The sequence below is a fragment of the Eleutherodactylus coqui genome, chromosome 8, assembly GCF_035609145.1.
Source record: "Eleutherodactylus coqui strain aEleCoq1 chromosome 8, aEleCoq1.hap1, whole genome shotgun sequence".
NCBI lineage: Eukaryota > Metazoa > Chordata > Amphibia > Anura > Eleutherodactylidae > Eleutherodactylus > Eleutherodactylus coqui.
This window is the reverse complement of record NC_089844.1, coordinates 89,800,948-89,815,117: the sequence shown is the minus strand read 5'-3', so window position 1 is coordinate 89,815,117 and position 14,170 is coordinate 89,800,948.

Below are 14,170 nucleotides of genomic sequence, written 5' to 3'. Positions count from 1 at the left end.
TAGAACATATGAAACTAATTACACTAATTGGCTATTTTAATAACTGGGACCATGGTTACTTACATGTTTTTTTGTGTGCACACAGAAGAGAACTCAAAAAGGACAGTAAAAAATACAAAGCTGCTCGTAAAAATGCAACACCCAATATTTGTGGTGTTGCAAAAGAGTGCGTAAGTGCACATATGCTGTTTGAATCCAGCCTAAGGGCTCTTTCCCACAGGCACTGCGATTTTCAGCCACCTGCATTGTGGCCGAAAATCACATTAAAACGAGAGGCAGCCGTGACCAAGTAGCGGCTGCGTCACCTGTTTTCTAGCCCATTCAGACGGCCGGGCAGCGGCGTATATATGGCGTAGCCCCGAATACCATCGGCCCTGGAGACAGAGTTCAGCTCTGCTAAACCCCCTCCCCCTTCCCTTCATCTCTCCACCTCTTGCCAGCTGCCAGGAAAGGGAGGGTGTGGGAGCTTAGCAGAGCTAGTGTGCTAAGCTCCCACCCCCCCTTCCCCACACACACACACACACACTTCCCAGCTTATGGGAGCTGCAGGCAGGGGGAGGGGGTGAGACAGGGTAGTAGCTTTACAGAGCTAGTCATGGTAAACTCCCTCCCTCTCTCTTCCCAGCTTTTGGGAGCTGCTGGCAAGGGGAGGGAGAGGGACTGCTAAACTTCCTCCCCCTTACCTTTTCTGGGAGTCTATGGGAACGGCCAATATATTCTGACAAAAGATAGGACAAGTCCTATCTTTTCTAGCATCGCGTAGAAGCGGACGTCCGGAATGCACACCGTGAGTGCTATCTTTTCTGGCCTGCCAATTTTATGCAGGGGAAAATTTGCAATGGAATCCAACGCTTCAGATGGTTGCAATTCCGGATGGCATTTTATCACAGCAAAATAGCTACAACAAAATGCTTTTGTAAAAGACGCCTCAATGAGATATAGCCTTGTTTTTTGCTCCCCCTCAGGACGCCAGAAGGCGAAACATGTTGGGGTAGCCATAGGTTAGATTTTAATAGGCTTTTGGTGGTGCTGACTTATTCATTTCCACATAGGCTTTTGGAAGTTGGCCGTCCATCTCTATGTTTTAGTGTGTGTATGCATAATTACTAGAGATGAACGAACACCAAAATGTTCGGGTGTTCGTTATTCGGAACGAACTTCCCGCGATGCTCGAGGGTTCGTTTCGAACAACGAACCCCATTGAAGTCAATGGGCGACCAGAGCATTTTTGTATTTCGCCGATGTTCGCTAAGGTTTTCATGTGTGAAAATCTGGGCAATTCAACAAAGTGATGGGAACGACACAGCAACGGATAGGGCAGGCGAGGGGCTACATGTTGGGCTGCATCTCAAGTTCACAGGTCCCACTATTAAGCCACAATACCGGCAAGAGTGGGCCCCCCCCCCCCCTCCCAACAACTTTTACTTCTGAAAAGCCCTCATTAGCATGGCATACCTTTGCTAAGCACCACACTAGCTACAACAAAGCACAATCACTGCCTGGATGACACTCCACTGCCACTTCTCCTGGGTTACATGCTGCCCAACCGCCCCCCCTCCCCCCCACAGCGCACACCAAAGTGTCCCTGCGCAGCCTTCAGCTGCCCTCATGCCACGCCACACTCATGTCTATTTAGAAGTGCGTCTGCCATGAGGAGGAACCGCAGGCACACACTGCAGAGGGTTGGCACGGCTAGGCAGCGACCCTCTTTAATAGGGGCGGGGCGATAGCCCACAATGCTGTACAGAAGCAATGAGAAATAGAATCCTGTGCCACCGCCATCAGGAGCTGCACACGTGGGCATAGCAATGGGGAAGCTATGTGCCACACACTATTCATTCTGTCAAGGTGTCTGCATGCCCCAGTCAGACTGGTAATATGTACCTTAAAGGGGTTGTCCCGAGGCAGCAAGTGGGTCTATACACTTCTGTATGGCCATAATAATGCACTTTGTAATATACATTGTGCATTAATTATGAGCCATACAGAAGTTATAAAAAGTTTTTTACTTACCTGCTCCGTTGTTAGCGTCCTCGTTCCCATGGAGCCCGACTAATTTTCGCCCTCCGATGGCCAAATTAGCCGCGCTTGCGCAGTCCGGGTCTTCTGTAGTCTTCTATGGAGCCGCTCGTGCCAGAGAGCGGCTCCGTGTAGCTCCGCCCCGTCACGTGCCGATTCCAGCCAATCAGGAGGCTGGAATCGGCAGTGGACCGCACAGAAGAGCTGCGGTCCACGAAGCAAGAGGTTCCCGGCGGCCATCTTCACAGGTAAGTATAGAAGTCACCGGAGCGCGGGGATCAAGGTAAGCGCTCCGGTAAGCTGTCTGTACGTCCCTGCATCGGGGTTGTCTCGCGCCGAACGGGGGGGGGGTTGAAAAAAAAAAAAACCCGTTTCGGCGCGGGACAACCCCTTTAACAGTAACCGCGTTGGTGGTAATGTGGTGGTGACTGCGGACCTAGTAGCACGGTTGTATTTTGTTGGTTTTCGGAATGTGGCCAGGATTAAGTGGGCCGTGGCGGGGGGATGGTGTGGGGGCTCTCTTGTTGTGTCGGTAAAGGTGAAATTCTTGGACTGCCACCAGACGAACCAATGCAAAGGCATTTGCCAAGAATGTTTTCCCTGTTGGAGGAGGAGGGGGATGTTTTTGAGGCACTACGTGTCCTCTCCACGTGTCTGTGGTTATATGCACCTTAACAGTAACCGCGTTGGTGGTAATGTGGTGGTGACTGCGGACCTAGTAGCACGGTTGTATTTTGTTGGTTTTCGGAATGTGGCCAGGATTAAGTGGGCCGTGGCGGGGGGATGGTGTGGGGGCTCTCTTGTTGTGTCGGTAAAGGTGAAATTCTTGGACTGCCACCAGACGAACCAATGCAAAGGCATTTGCCAAGAATGTTTTCCCTGTTGGAGGAGGAGGGGGATGTTTTTGAGGCACTACGTGTCCTCTCCACGTGTCTGTGGTTATATGCACCTTAACAGTAACCGCGTTGGTGGTAATGTGGTGGTGACTGCGGACCTAGTAGCACGGTTGTATTTTGTTGGTTTTCGGAATGTGGCCAGGATTAAGTGGGCCGTGGCGGGGGGATGGTGTGGGGGCTCTCTTGTTGTGTCGGTAAAGGTGAAATTCTTGGACTGCCACCAGACGAACCAATGCAAAGGCATTTGCCAAGAATGTTTTCCCTGTTGGAGGAGGAGGGGGATGTTTTTGAGGCACTACGTGTCCTCTCCACGTGTCCGTTCCATGTCAGCAATAGTAGCACTCAAGACAGGCCCCAGTAACAATTCTGAAGCAGCAGTATAGCGGGAGCGCAGTCTTCGTTCCATGTAAGCAATAGTAGCACTCAGGACAGGCCCCATTAACAATTCTGAAGCAGCAGTATAGCGGGAGCGCAGTCTTCGTTCCATGTAAGCAATAGTAGCACTCAGGACAGGCCCCATTAACAATTCTGAAGCAGCAGAATAGCGGGAGCGCAGTCTTCGTTCCATGTAAGCAATAGTAGCACTCAGGACAGGCCCCATTAACAATTCTGAAGCAGCAGTATAGCGGGAGCGCAGTCTTCGTTCCATGTAAGCAATAGTAGCACTCAGGACAGGCCCCATTAACAATTCTGAAGCAGCAGTATAGCGGGAGCGCAGTCTTCGTTCCATTTCAGTAGCCTTAGTATAGCCAAGGCACAAGTTACATTTATGTAGCTAAACTGTAGGCCAACCCCACACACCTTTCTGTACCATGAGTGCAGGCGAAGAACATAGAAATTACTATGATTACACTGTAGGTGAGGGCCCCAAAAAATTGGTGTACCAACAGTACTAATGTACCTCAGTAAAAATTGGCCATGCCCAACCAAGATGGCAGGTGAATCGCTTTGGTTAATGTGGCTTAAGTGGTAACTAGGCCTGGAGGCAGCCCAGTGTAACGAAAAATTGGTTCAAGTTAAAGTTCCAACGCTTTTAAGCGCATTGAAACTTATAAAAATTGTTCTGAAAAATTATTTGAGTGAGCCTTGTGGCCCTAAGAAAAATTGCCCGTTCAGCGTGATTACGTGAGGTTTCAGGAGGAGGAGCAGGAGGAGGAGGAGGAGGAATATTAGACACAGATTGATGAAGCAGAAATGTCCCCGTTTTGGATGGTGAGAGAGAACGTAGCTTCCATCCGCGGGTGCAGCCTACGTATTGCTTACGTATCGCTGCTGTCCGCTGGTGGAGAACAGAAGTCTGGGGAAATCCAGCCTTTGTTCATCTTGATGAGTGTTAGCCTGTCGGCACTGTCGGTTGACAAGCGGCTACGCTTATCTGTGATGATTCCCCCAGCCGCACTAAACACCCTCTCCGACAAGACGCTAGCCGCAGGACAAGCAAGCACCTCCAGGGCATACAGCGCTAGTTCAGGCCACGTGTCCAGCTTCGACACCCAGTAGTTGTAGGGGGCAGAGGCGTCACCGAGGATGGTCGTGCGATCCGCTATGTACTCCCTCACCATCCTTTTACAGTGCTCCCGCCGACTCAGCCGTGACTGGGGAGCGGTGACACAGTCTTGGTGGGGAGCCATAAAGCTGGCCAGGCCCTTAAAGACTGTTGCACTGCCTGGGATGTACATGCTGCTCGATCTACGCACATCCCCTGCTACCTTGCCCTCGGTACTGCGCCTTCTGCCACTAGCGCTGTCGGCTGGGAATTTTACCATCAGCTTGTCCGCAAGGGTCCTGTGGTATAGCAACACTCTCGAACCCCTTTCCTCTTCGGGAATCAGAGTGGGCAGGTTCTCCTTATACCGTGGATCGAGCAGTGTGTACACCCAGTAATCCGTCGTGGCCAGAATGCGTGCAACGCGAGGGTCACGAGAAAGGCATCCTAACATGAAGTCAGCCATGTGTGCCAGGGTACCTGTACGCAACACATGGCTGTCTTCACTAGGAAGATCACTTTCAGGATCCTCCTCCTCCTCCTCCTCCTCCTCAGGCCATACACGCTGAAAGGATGACAGGCAATCAGCCGGTGTACCGTCAGCAGCGGCCCAAGCTGTCTCTTCCCCCTCCTCCTCATCCTCCTCATGCTCCTCCTCCTCCTCCTGTACGCGCTGAGAAATAGACAGGAGGGTGCCCTGACTATCCAGCGGCATACTGTCTTCCCCCGCCCCCGTTTCCGAGCGCAAAGCAGCTGCCTTTATGGTTTGCAGGGAATTTCTCAAGATGCATAGCAGAGGAATGGTGACGCTAATGATTGTAGCATCGCCGCTCACCACCTGGGTAGACTCCTCAAAATTACCAAGGACATGGCAGATGTCTGCCAACCAGGCCCACTCTTCTGAAAGGAATTGAGGAGGCTGACTCCCACTGCGCCGCCCATGTTGGAGTTGGTATTCGACTATAGCTCTACGTTGTTCATAGAGCCTGGCCAACATGTGGAGCGTAGAGTTCCACCGTGTGGGCACGTCGCACAGCAGTCGGTGCACTGGCAGGTTAAAGTGATGTTGCAGGGTGGCAGCGTCCGTGTGGGACTTGCGGAAATGTGCGCAGAGCCGGCGCGCCTTTACGAGCAGGTCTGACAAGCGTGGGTAGCTTTTCAGAAACCGCTGAACCACCAAATTAAAGACGTGAGCCAGGCATGGCACGTGCGTGAGGCTGCCGAGCTGCAGAGCCGCCACCAGGTTACGGCCGTTGTCACACACGACCATGCCCGGTTGGAGGCTCAGCGGCGCAAGCCAGCGGTCGGTCTGCTGTGTCAGACCCTGCAGCAGTTCGTGGGCCGTGTGCCTCTTATCGCCTAAGCTGAGTAGTTTCAGCACGGCCTGCTGACGCTTGCCCACCGCTGTGCTGCCACACCGCGCGACACCGACTGCTGGCGACATGCTGCTGCTAACACATCTTGATTGCGAGACAGAGGAGGAGGAGGAGGAGGGTGCTTTAGTGGAGGAAGCATACACCTCCGCAGATACCACCACCGAGCTGGGGCCCGCAATTCTGGGGGTGGGTAGGACGTGAGCGGTCCCAGGCTCTGACTCTGTCCCAGCCTCCACTAAATTCACCCAATGTGCCGTCAGGGAGATGTAGTGGCCCTGCCCGCCTGTGCTTGTCCACGTGTCCGTAGTTAAGTGGACCGTGGCAGTAACCGCGTTGGTGAGGGCGCGTACAATGTTGCGGGAGACGTGGTCGTGCAGGGCTGGGACGGCACATCGGGAAAAGTAGTGGCGACTGGGAACTGAGTAGCGCGGGGCCGCCGCCTCCATGATACTTTTGAAGGACTCCGTTTCCACAACCCTATACGGCAGCATCTCAAGGCTGATGAATTTTGCTATGCGGACGGTTAACGTTTGAGCGTGCGGGTGCGTGGCGGCGTACTTGCGCTTGCGCTCCAACAGTTGCGCAAGCGACGGCTGGACGGTGCGCTGAACTACACTGCTGGATGGGGCCGAGGACAGCGGAGGTGAGGGTGTGGGTGCAGGCCAGGAGACGGTAGTGCCTGTGTCCTGAGAGGGGGGTTGCATCTCAGTGGCAGGTTGGGGCACAGGGGGAGAGGCAGGGGTGCAAACCGGAGGCGCTGAACGGCCTTCGTCCCACCTTGCGGGGTGCTTGGCCATCATATGTCTGCGCATGGTGGTGGTGGTGAGGCTGTTGGTGTTGGCTCCCCGGCTGAGCTTTGCGCGACAAAGGTTGCACACCACTGTTCGTCGGTCGTCAGGCGTCTCTGTGAAAAACTGCCAGACCTTAGAGCACCTCGGCCTCTGCAGGGTGGCATGGCCCGAGGGGGCGCTTTGGGAAACACTTGGTGGATTATTCGGTCTGGCCCTGCCTCTACCCCTGGCCACCGCACTGCCTCTTGCAACCTGCCCTGCTGATGCCCTTGACTCCCCCTCTGAAGACCTGTCCTCCTGAGTAAGCGTTGCACACCAGGTGGGGTCAGTCACCTCATCGTCCTGCTGCTCTTCCTCCGAATCCTCTGTGCGCTGCTCCCTCGGACTTACTGCCCTTACTACTACCTCACTGCAAGACAACTGTGTCTGATCGTCATCGTCCTCCTCACCCACAGAAAGTTGTTGAGACAGTTGGCGGAAGTCCCCAGCCTCTTCCCCCGGACCCCGGGAACTTTCGAATGGTTGGGCATCAGTGACGATAAACTCCTCTGGTGGGAGAGGAACCGCTGCTGCCCAATCTAAGCAGGGGCCCGAGAACAGTTCCTGGGAGTGTTCCCGCTCCTGAGCAGGTGTTATTGTAGTGGAGTGAGGAGGCTGGGAGGAAGGAGGAGCAGCAGACAGAGGATTCGGATTGGCAGCAGTGGACGGCGCAGAACTGCGGGTAGACGATAGGTTGCTCGAAGCACTTTCTGCCATCCAGGACAGGACCTGCTCACACTGCTCATTTTCTAATAACCGTCTCCCGCGTGGACCCATTAATTGGGCGATGAATGTGGGGACGCCAGAAACGTGCCTCTCTCCTAATCGCGCAGCAGTCGGCTGCGACACACCGGGATCAGGAGCTCGGGCTGTGCCCACACCCTGACTTGGCCCTCCGCGTCCTCGGCCGCGTCCACGTCCTCTAGGCCTACCCCTACCCCTCAGCATGCTGTATTACCAGTGATTTGATTTCACAGGCAGGAAATAAATTGGCGCAAGACTGCAGGCCAAATATAATTTTTGCCCTTTTTGGAAAACGAAAGGCCCCACTGCCTCTAGTGAATGAATTATCTAAGTTTAATAACTGTGCTGTGTCCCTGCTTATGTGTCACAGAACGTGAGGGTAGCAGAGTTATTATAACTGTGGCAGAGCAGGTATTTTTTTCCCAATTAAGGAAAGCAAATGGCGAAGCCAGCAGTAAAGCGTAGCTGGGTGCGTCTGATTTAGCAATGTTGTTCACGCAGCTCACACGTGTCCACAGCCCTTAGGACGGACAGAGGCTGGACAAATAGATTTGTTTTCAGTTTTTTTCCACCAAAAGGCAGCACTGCGTATATTCAATGAACATGAGAAGTTTAATAACTGTGCTGTGTCCCTGCTTATGTGTCACAGAACGTGAGGGTAGCAGAGTTATTATAACTCTGGCAGAGCAGGTATTTTTTTCCCAATTAAGGAAAGCAAATGGCGAAGCCAGCAGTAAAGCGTAGCTGGGTGCGTCTGATTTAGCAATGTTGTTCACGCAGCTCACACGTGTCCACAGCCCTTAGGACGGACAGAGGCTGGACAAATAGATTTGTTTTCAGTTTTTTTCCACCAAAAGGCAGCACTGCGTATATTCAATGAACATGAGAAGTTTAATAACTGTGCTGTGTCCCTGCTTATGTGTCACAGAACGTGAGGGTAGCAGAGTTATTATAACTCTGGCAGAGCAGGTATTTTTTTCCCAATTAAGGAAAGCAAATGGCGAAGCCAGCAGTAAAGCGTAGCTGGGTGCGTCTGATTTTTACAGGTTGCAGACGCAGCTCATACGTGTCCACCGGCGTTAGGCCGGACAGAGGCAGGACAAATTTAATTATTTTCCGTTTTTTGGCACCAAAACGCAGCACTGCGTATATTCAATGAATAACAACTGTGTTGTGGCCCTGCCTATACAATTCTTTCCCTGCAGTATCAATGGAGGGTGCAATGGTCTGCAGAGGCGATTTTGAGAAGCAAAAAAAAATGCACCACAGCTAACAGCAGCCTGGACAGTACTGCACACGGATAAATATGGCCCTAGAAAGGACCGTTGAGGTTCTTGAAGGCTACACTCACTCCTAACACTCTCCCTGCCTATGCAGCACTTCTGTCCCTAATGCCAGGTGCAACGGTCTGCAGAGGCGATTTTGAGAAAAAAAAAATTGCCACTGCTAACAGCAGCCAACACACAGCTATCAGTGGCCCTAATAAGGACCTTTGGGGGGTCTTGAAGCCTACACTAACTACCAATTCTTTCCCTACAGCAGCTCCGGTACAAACAGCACTGTCCCTCATCTAACTCACACCGCATCTGAGGCGAACCGCGGGAGGGGCCGACTTTTATGTTCGGGTGACACCTGATCTTCCCAGCCACTCACAGCAGGGGGGTGGTATAGGGCTTGAACGTCACAGGGGGAAGTTGTAATGCCTTCCCTGTCTTTCAATTGGCCAGAAAAGCGCGCTAACGTCTCAGGGAAGGAAGTGAAAATAACCAGAACACCGCATGGTGTTCGTTACGAATAACGAACATCCCGAACACCTTAATATTCGCACGAATATCAAGCTCGGAAGAACACGTTCGCTCATCTCTAATAATTACACACATGATACTAATTGATGACTGCTGGTCACATTTCATTGCTACCACCTTTTTTCCTTTATTTTAAATATAATTTCATGTTGTCTTTGTCTTTTTTGAATAATAAAGTATTTATATTATATTTTAGGGGACATTACCTATGGGTATTTTTTGCCTTTAGGTATTTTTGCCACAATTAGAATTGTGTTTATATAACCCAGAGTATTCCTAGGGCAATTTCATAATATGTTCCTATTTCTTCAAGTAGAGATGAAGTTAATCTTTGATATGATTTTCTTTGAGTCCGTGGCTTATATTGCAAATGGCAGAGTCGTTGGCACAGATGACTAAAGCTCTACTTGATTGAGCCAGTTTGAATATATACAGATTGCTGGAGTAAAGCTTTCAAAAAAATTGATAAAATGTTATTTACAGAGTTATCTTTAAATTTTCTTTTCAAGGTATCATCAAAATCCAGCTAGATTATCATTAAAATATAATAGAAACAGATTTCACCCTCCATTGTTAGAAGCCCAAGGAACCAGTGAACACAGAAGACAAACAATTCACAATAAAAGCGGGAAGCTTGCTCCTGAGAAAGCTAAGCTCGCTTAGAAAGTCTTATATTAAATCCACTTTGGTTTGTTAAATTTCATGGCATGTATTCCCTCCATAGCCTTCAACACCTGAAAAATTAGTAGAGGAATTTGACTGATTATAGGTCTGTTTTGCTTGTTCTACTGCTACTTCTAAAAGGAATACTCAGCAGAACTTGCATTTTTTTCTTCCATTTTGTGCTGTCTGCATGAGTAATTACCTCCCTGATTTCTGAGATGCAATTGAGTTGCTTCCACATTAGAAAAATCTAAAGATTGATAGAGCCATCTCCCCTAAAGGATTAGTTTGCTGTAGTAATTCCACGGAGTAGGTCATTCTTGTGAAAAAAAAAATACCCCGGCTTAATTTCTACTATTTCGAAATCTAGAAATTCCGTCTGAGACTTTCTTAGTTCAACTAAAAGATCCCTGAGATTGAATCATATCATCAGTTAATAGATGGTCCATTCTAATTGTCTCATTCTGGATAATAAGGATTACAGTGGCTTTTATGAAAATTGATGAAAGGCAAAACATGCCAGGGTTCTTCTTACTAAAAGATAAATCTTAGGATGAGTTCACAGTTTTTGTTATAATTTAACACAAATGAAACATAGTATGTAAGGCCAGAAAACGACATATGTCCTTCCAGTTCAGCCCATTACCCTCTATTGTTGATCCAGAGGAAGAAAAAAAAAACAAATGCGATAGAAGCTAATTTTCCACATTTAAGGGGAAAAAAATCCTTCCTGACTCCAAAACGGCAATCAGAATAATCCCTGGATCAACAACCCTACTGAGGTTATTAATGATTATAACATATAATATTGTATCACTCAAGAAAGACATCCAGGCCCCTCTTGTACTCTTTTATCAAATTCACCATCACCACATCCTCAGGCAGAGAGTTCTATAGTCTCACTGCTCTTACAGTAATGAACCACTTTCTATACTGTGTAGAAACCTTCTTTCCTCTAGACGTAGAGTGTGCCCCCTTGTTACAATCACAGTCGTGGGTATAAATAGATGATGGGAGAGATTTCTGTATTGTACCCTGACATATTTATACATAGTTATTAGGTCGCCCCTCAGCCGTCTTCTTTCTAAACTAAATAACCCCAGTTTTGATGAGCTCTCTGGGTATTGTAGTCCGCCCATTCCATTTATTACTTTAGTTGCCCGCCTTTGTACCTGGTGAAGCTATGATATGTCTTTCTTGAGTACCGATGCCCATTTTTTCCAAAAACGTTCATTACCATTTTGCGTTTGTTTTCTACTCTACCCCCAATACAATACAGTGGGCAAGACTAAACTGACTGTTAAACAGCTGGCTAAAAATGCAGCATATTGAATACTTTTTCGGATTAGCTGAAAGCCATTTGGCACTATAGGCTTCCCTGCATTCTCATACAAAACAGGATGAAGCCTCACAACAAAGGGCATAAAAGCCATAGAGGCAGATCATGCGACTGCTGTTGGGGAAGGCCTTGGAAAGAGGGGGTTCCAGCTCTGAATGAATGATCTGTTCTGCTATTTGGTAGTGAGAATATTTGAACGACTCCCTCCAACAGAAGGACTGTATTGTTAGCAAACACGATAGTGGAGAATTGGTCCAATAGTCATTTTAGAGTATAGGGAAACAAACACCGGGCCTTCCTATCCTGGATGGCCAATTCAGATACCACAATGGGGGAGCTCATTTAATTTTTTTCTATGGGACCCCATCTCTTCTATTTATTCCACTGCCCACGTACATAGCTGTATCATATATCCATATTGTATGGATCCATATCATGCGTTCGTAGCTTACTATGACCCAGTACTGTACTGCCATTGGCCACCTATTTTATAGTTTAATTAGTTTCTGTAAGTATCAATATAATTTTATTTGAATGATCTTTGACAAAAGTCGTCTAGATTTCCTTCCTTTCTCTTCCGTTCCTTAGTGGTAAAATCACAATTATAGCACAGACCTCTGCAGTAAATAACTGTGTCCATTTAGATGAAGGAACAGTTTTTGAAGGTGTTAGTAAGACAATTCTCACATCTCTAGTACAATTCAATATTGATGATCTGAACATTTCTTAAATCCAGAATTAATCAATCTTATGTTCTCTTTTATATTAGGTAGGTGGCTGACACGTATACCATGGAGATTTCAAATACGTTACAAATAGAATTATTTGGAGGGATTCAAGAAAATCTCAATTTAATTGCGTTTTGTCATGATGTTAAAGTTGATACTCTAATTTGTTACCAGGACAGTACTTGAGTGATTTGAAGCCACTGTAATGTAATATAGAAATAATAGAATCATCATTAAAATGACAATGAAAAACTGGTCCTTTATTTTATGTTTTATCTCTACATAGTGATATCATTTTATTTCCATATTTATGTGAAGTATGAAATTGCATAATTGTACATATTTACTTTAATATACATGAACTTCATAGACATTTCTTCGAAGGCACCTGCCTACAAGATATGGTCTTTTTGGCTGCTACAATTGTACTAATCAGTTCATGGAAATGTTTTACTACAGAAAATCTATTTAAAGGTGTTATACCACAATTGATCCCCACGGATCCCAATCCCCATCTTCTCCTCACTGCAGGCTGGCTGCACCCATCCACAGTGTGGAGGGTATTTAATGGAGCAGCGAGTGGGCATGTATATGACTTCTTCATTCATTGCAATGGGGCTGATGGAAATAGCTGAGTACAAGAGTCTAGCTATCTCCAGCAGCCAGAATAAGCATGAATGGAGTGGGACCGTTCATGCATGACCGCCATATTATTCAATCTCCTTCTCATTATAGCGTGCGTAGTAAGAGAAAAACACTGTACCCCCATTCTTAGAATTGGTGAGGGCCTTGGCAGTGAGATCGCTATCAAAGAGACTTAATTCACCTATTTTATGGACAACAATTCTGTGCATGCATGACCGCCATATTATTCTATCTCCTCCTCATTATGGGAAGTAAGAGAAGGACACTGAACCCCCATTCTTAGAATTGAGATGAATGGCTTTCCATGTAATTAATTGACTACTTGAGTACACAAGCATGGTCCTCAAAGAGGTAGCCTGGGTTCTTTTCAGCTGATAACCTATAGTCTGGATAGGTCATCAGTAGTTGATGGAAGAAGGTCTGCTGCTTAGGACTCCTGTCAATCAGTTGATCATGTGACCCACTGTCAACTGCAGCAGGCAGGACGTTGTCATTAGCAGACAAGGAAGTGAGAGCACTGCCTTCAATCCCATTGAAATCAATGGGCGCACCACAATTCTATTCCACTTTCTGCTCCTGTTACTGACACCCTGTCCTAGGGTATTGATTTTTGCGCAGATTCTCAGCTTCTTCTACAATGCTGGCAGGTTCTAATAATGAGGAAGACTATCCACTAAAATACATACTATATATAAATTTAATTTCTAATTGAGCCATATTCAGCGATGCAGCATTCCTGTAGAAGTTCATTATGATTGGTCAGGATGGATCTCAAGAATTTCCAATTAAGATTCTTACTAGAGATGAGCGAGCGTACTCGGATAAGCACTACTCGCTCGAGTAATGTGCTTTATCCGAGTATCGCTGTGCTCGTCCCTGAAGATTCGGGTGTAGCTGCGGCTGACAGATGAGTCGCAGCAGGGAGCAGGGGAGAGCGGGCGGGAGAGAGGGAGAGAAAGATCTCCCCTCCGTTCCTCCCCGCTCTCCCCTGCAGCTCCCCGCTCTGCAGCGGCACCCGAATCTTTAGACCCGAGCACAGCGATACTCGGATAAAGCAAATTACTCGAGCGAGTAGTGCTTTTCCGAGTACGCTCGCTCATCTCTAATTCTTACTGAACTAATAGGAAAAGAATAAGCAATGTTTGTCAAACGTTTACCTATACAAAGATCAACTGCTCACCTTTCCTATCTCAAGAGTACAAACCCAATCACCTGAGCAGAAGATGTACACTATTCTACCAAAAGTTATTGGACACCTGAGCAAGATTTAAGAGTATTATTTATTTACATATGGCAATATTTAGAGATGCCTCCTTTGGCCCTAAAGTTATTGGCTACTCTCTGTGGCATACTTTCTATTAACGTCTGATACACTTCAGCAAGTATTTCCCTCCATTCATCCTGCAAATGTTTGTTGAGTTCTCTCAAAGATGAAGGACACTGTTCATGTTTTCTGAACCAAACGTTCCAGTTTGCCCAAAAATAGTGTTCAGTTGAGGACTCTGTGCAGGCCAGTCCAATCGTGGAACTACCATATCCTTAAACCAATGTAAAACAATGTTGGATGTGTGACCAGGCGCATTGTCTTGTTGGAAGTATTGCTGAGCATTCCCAGAGTATTGCCACATTGTCAGCAGTA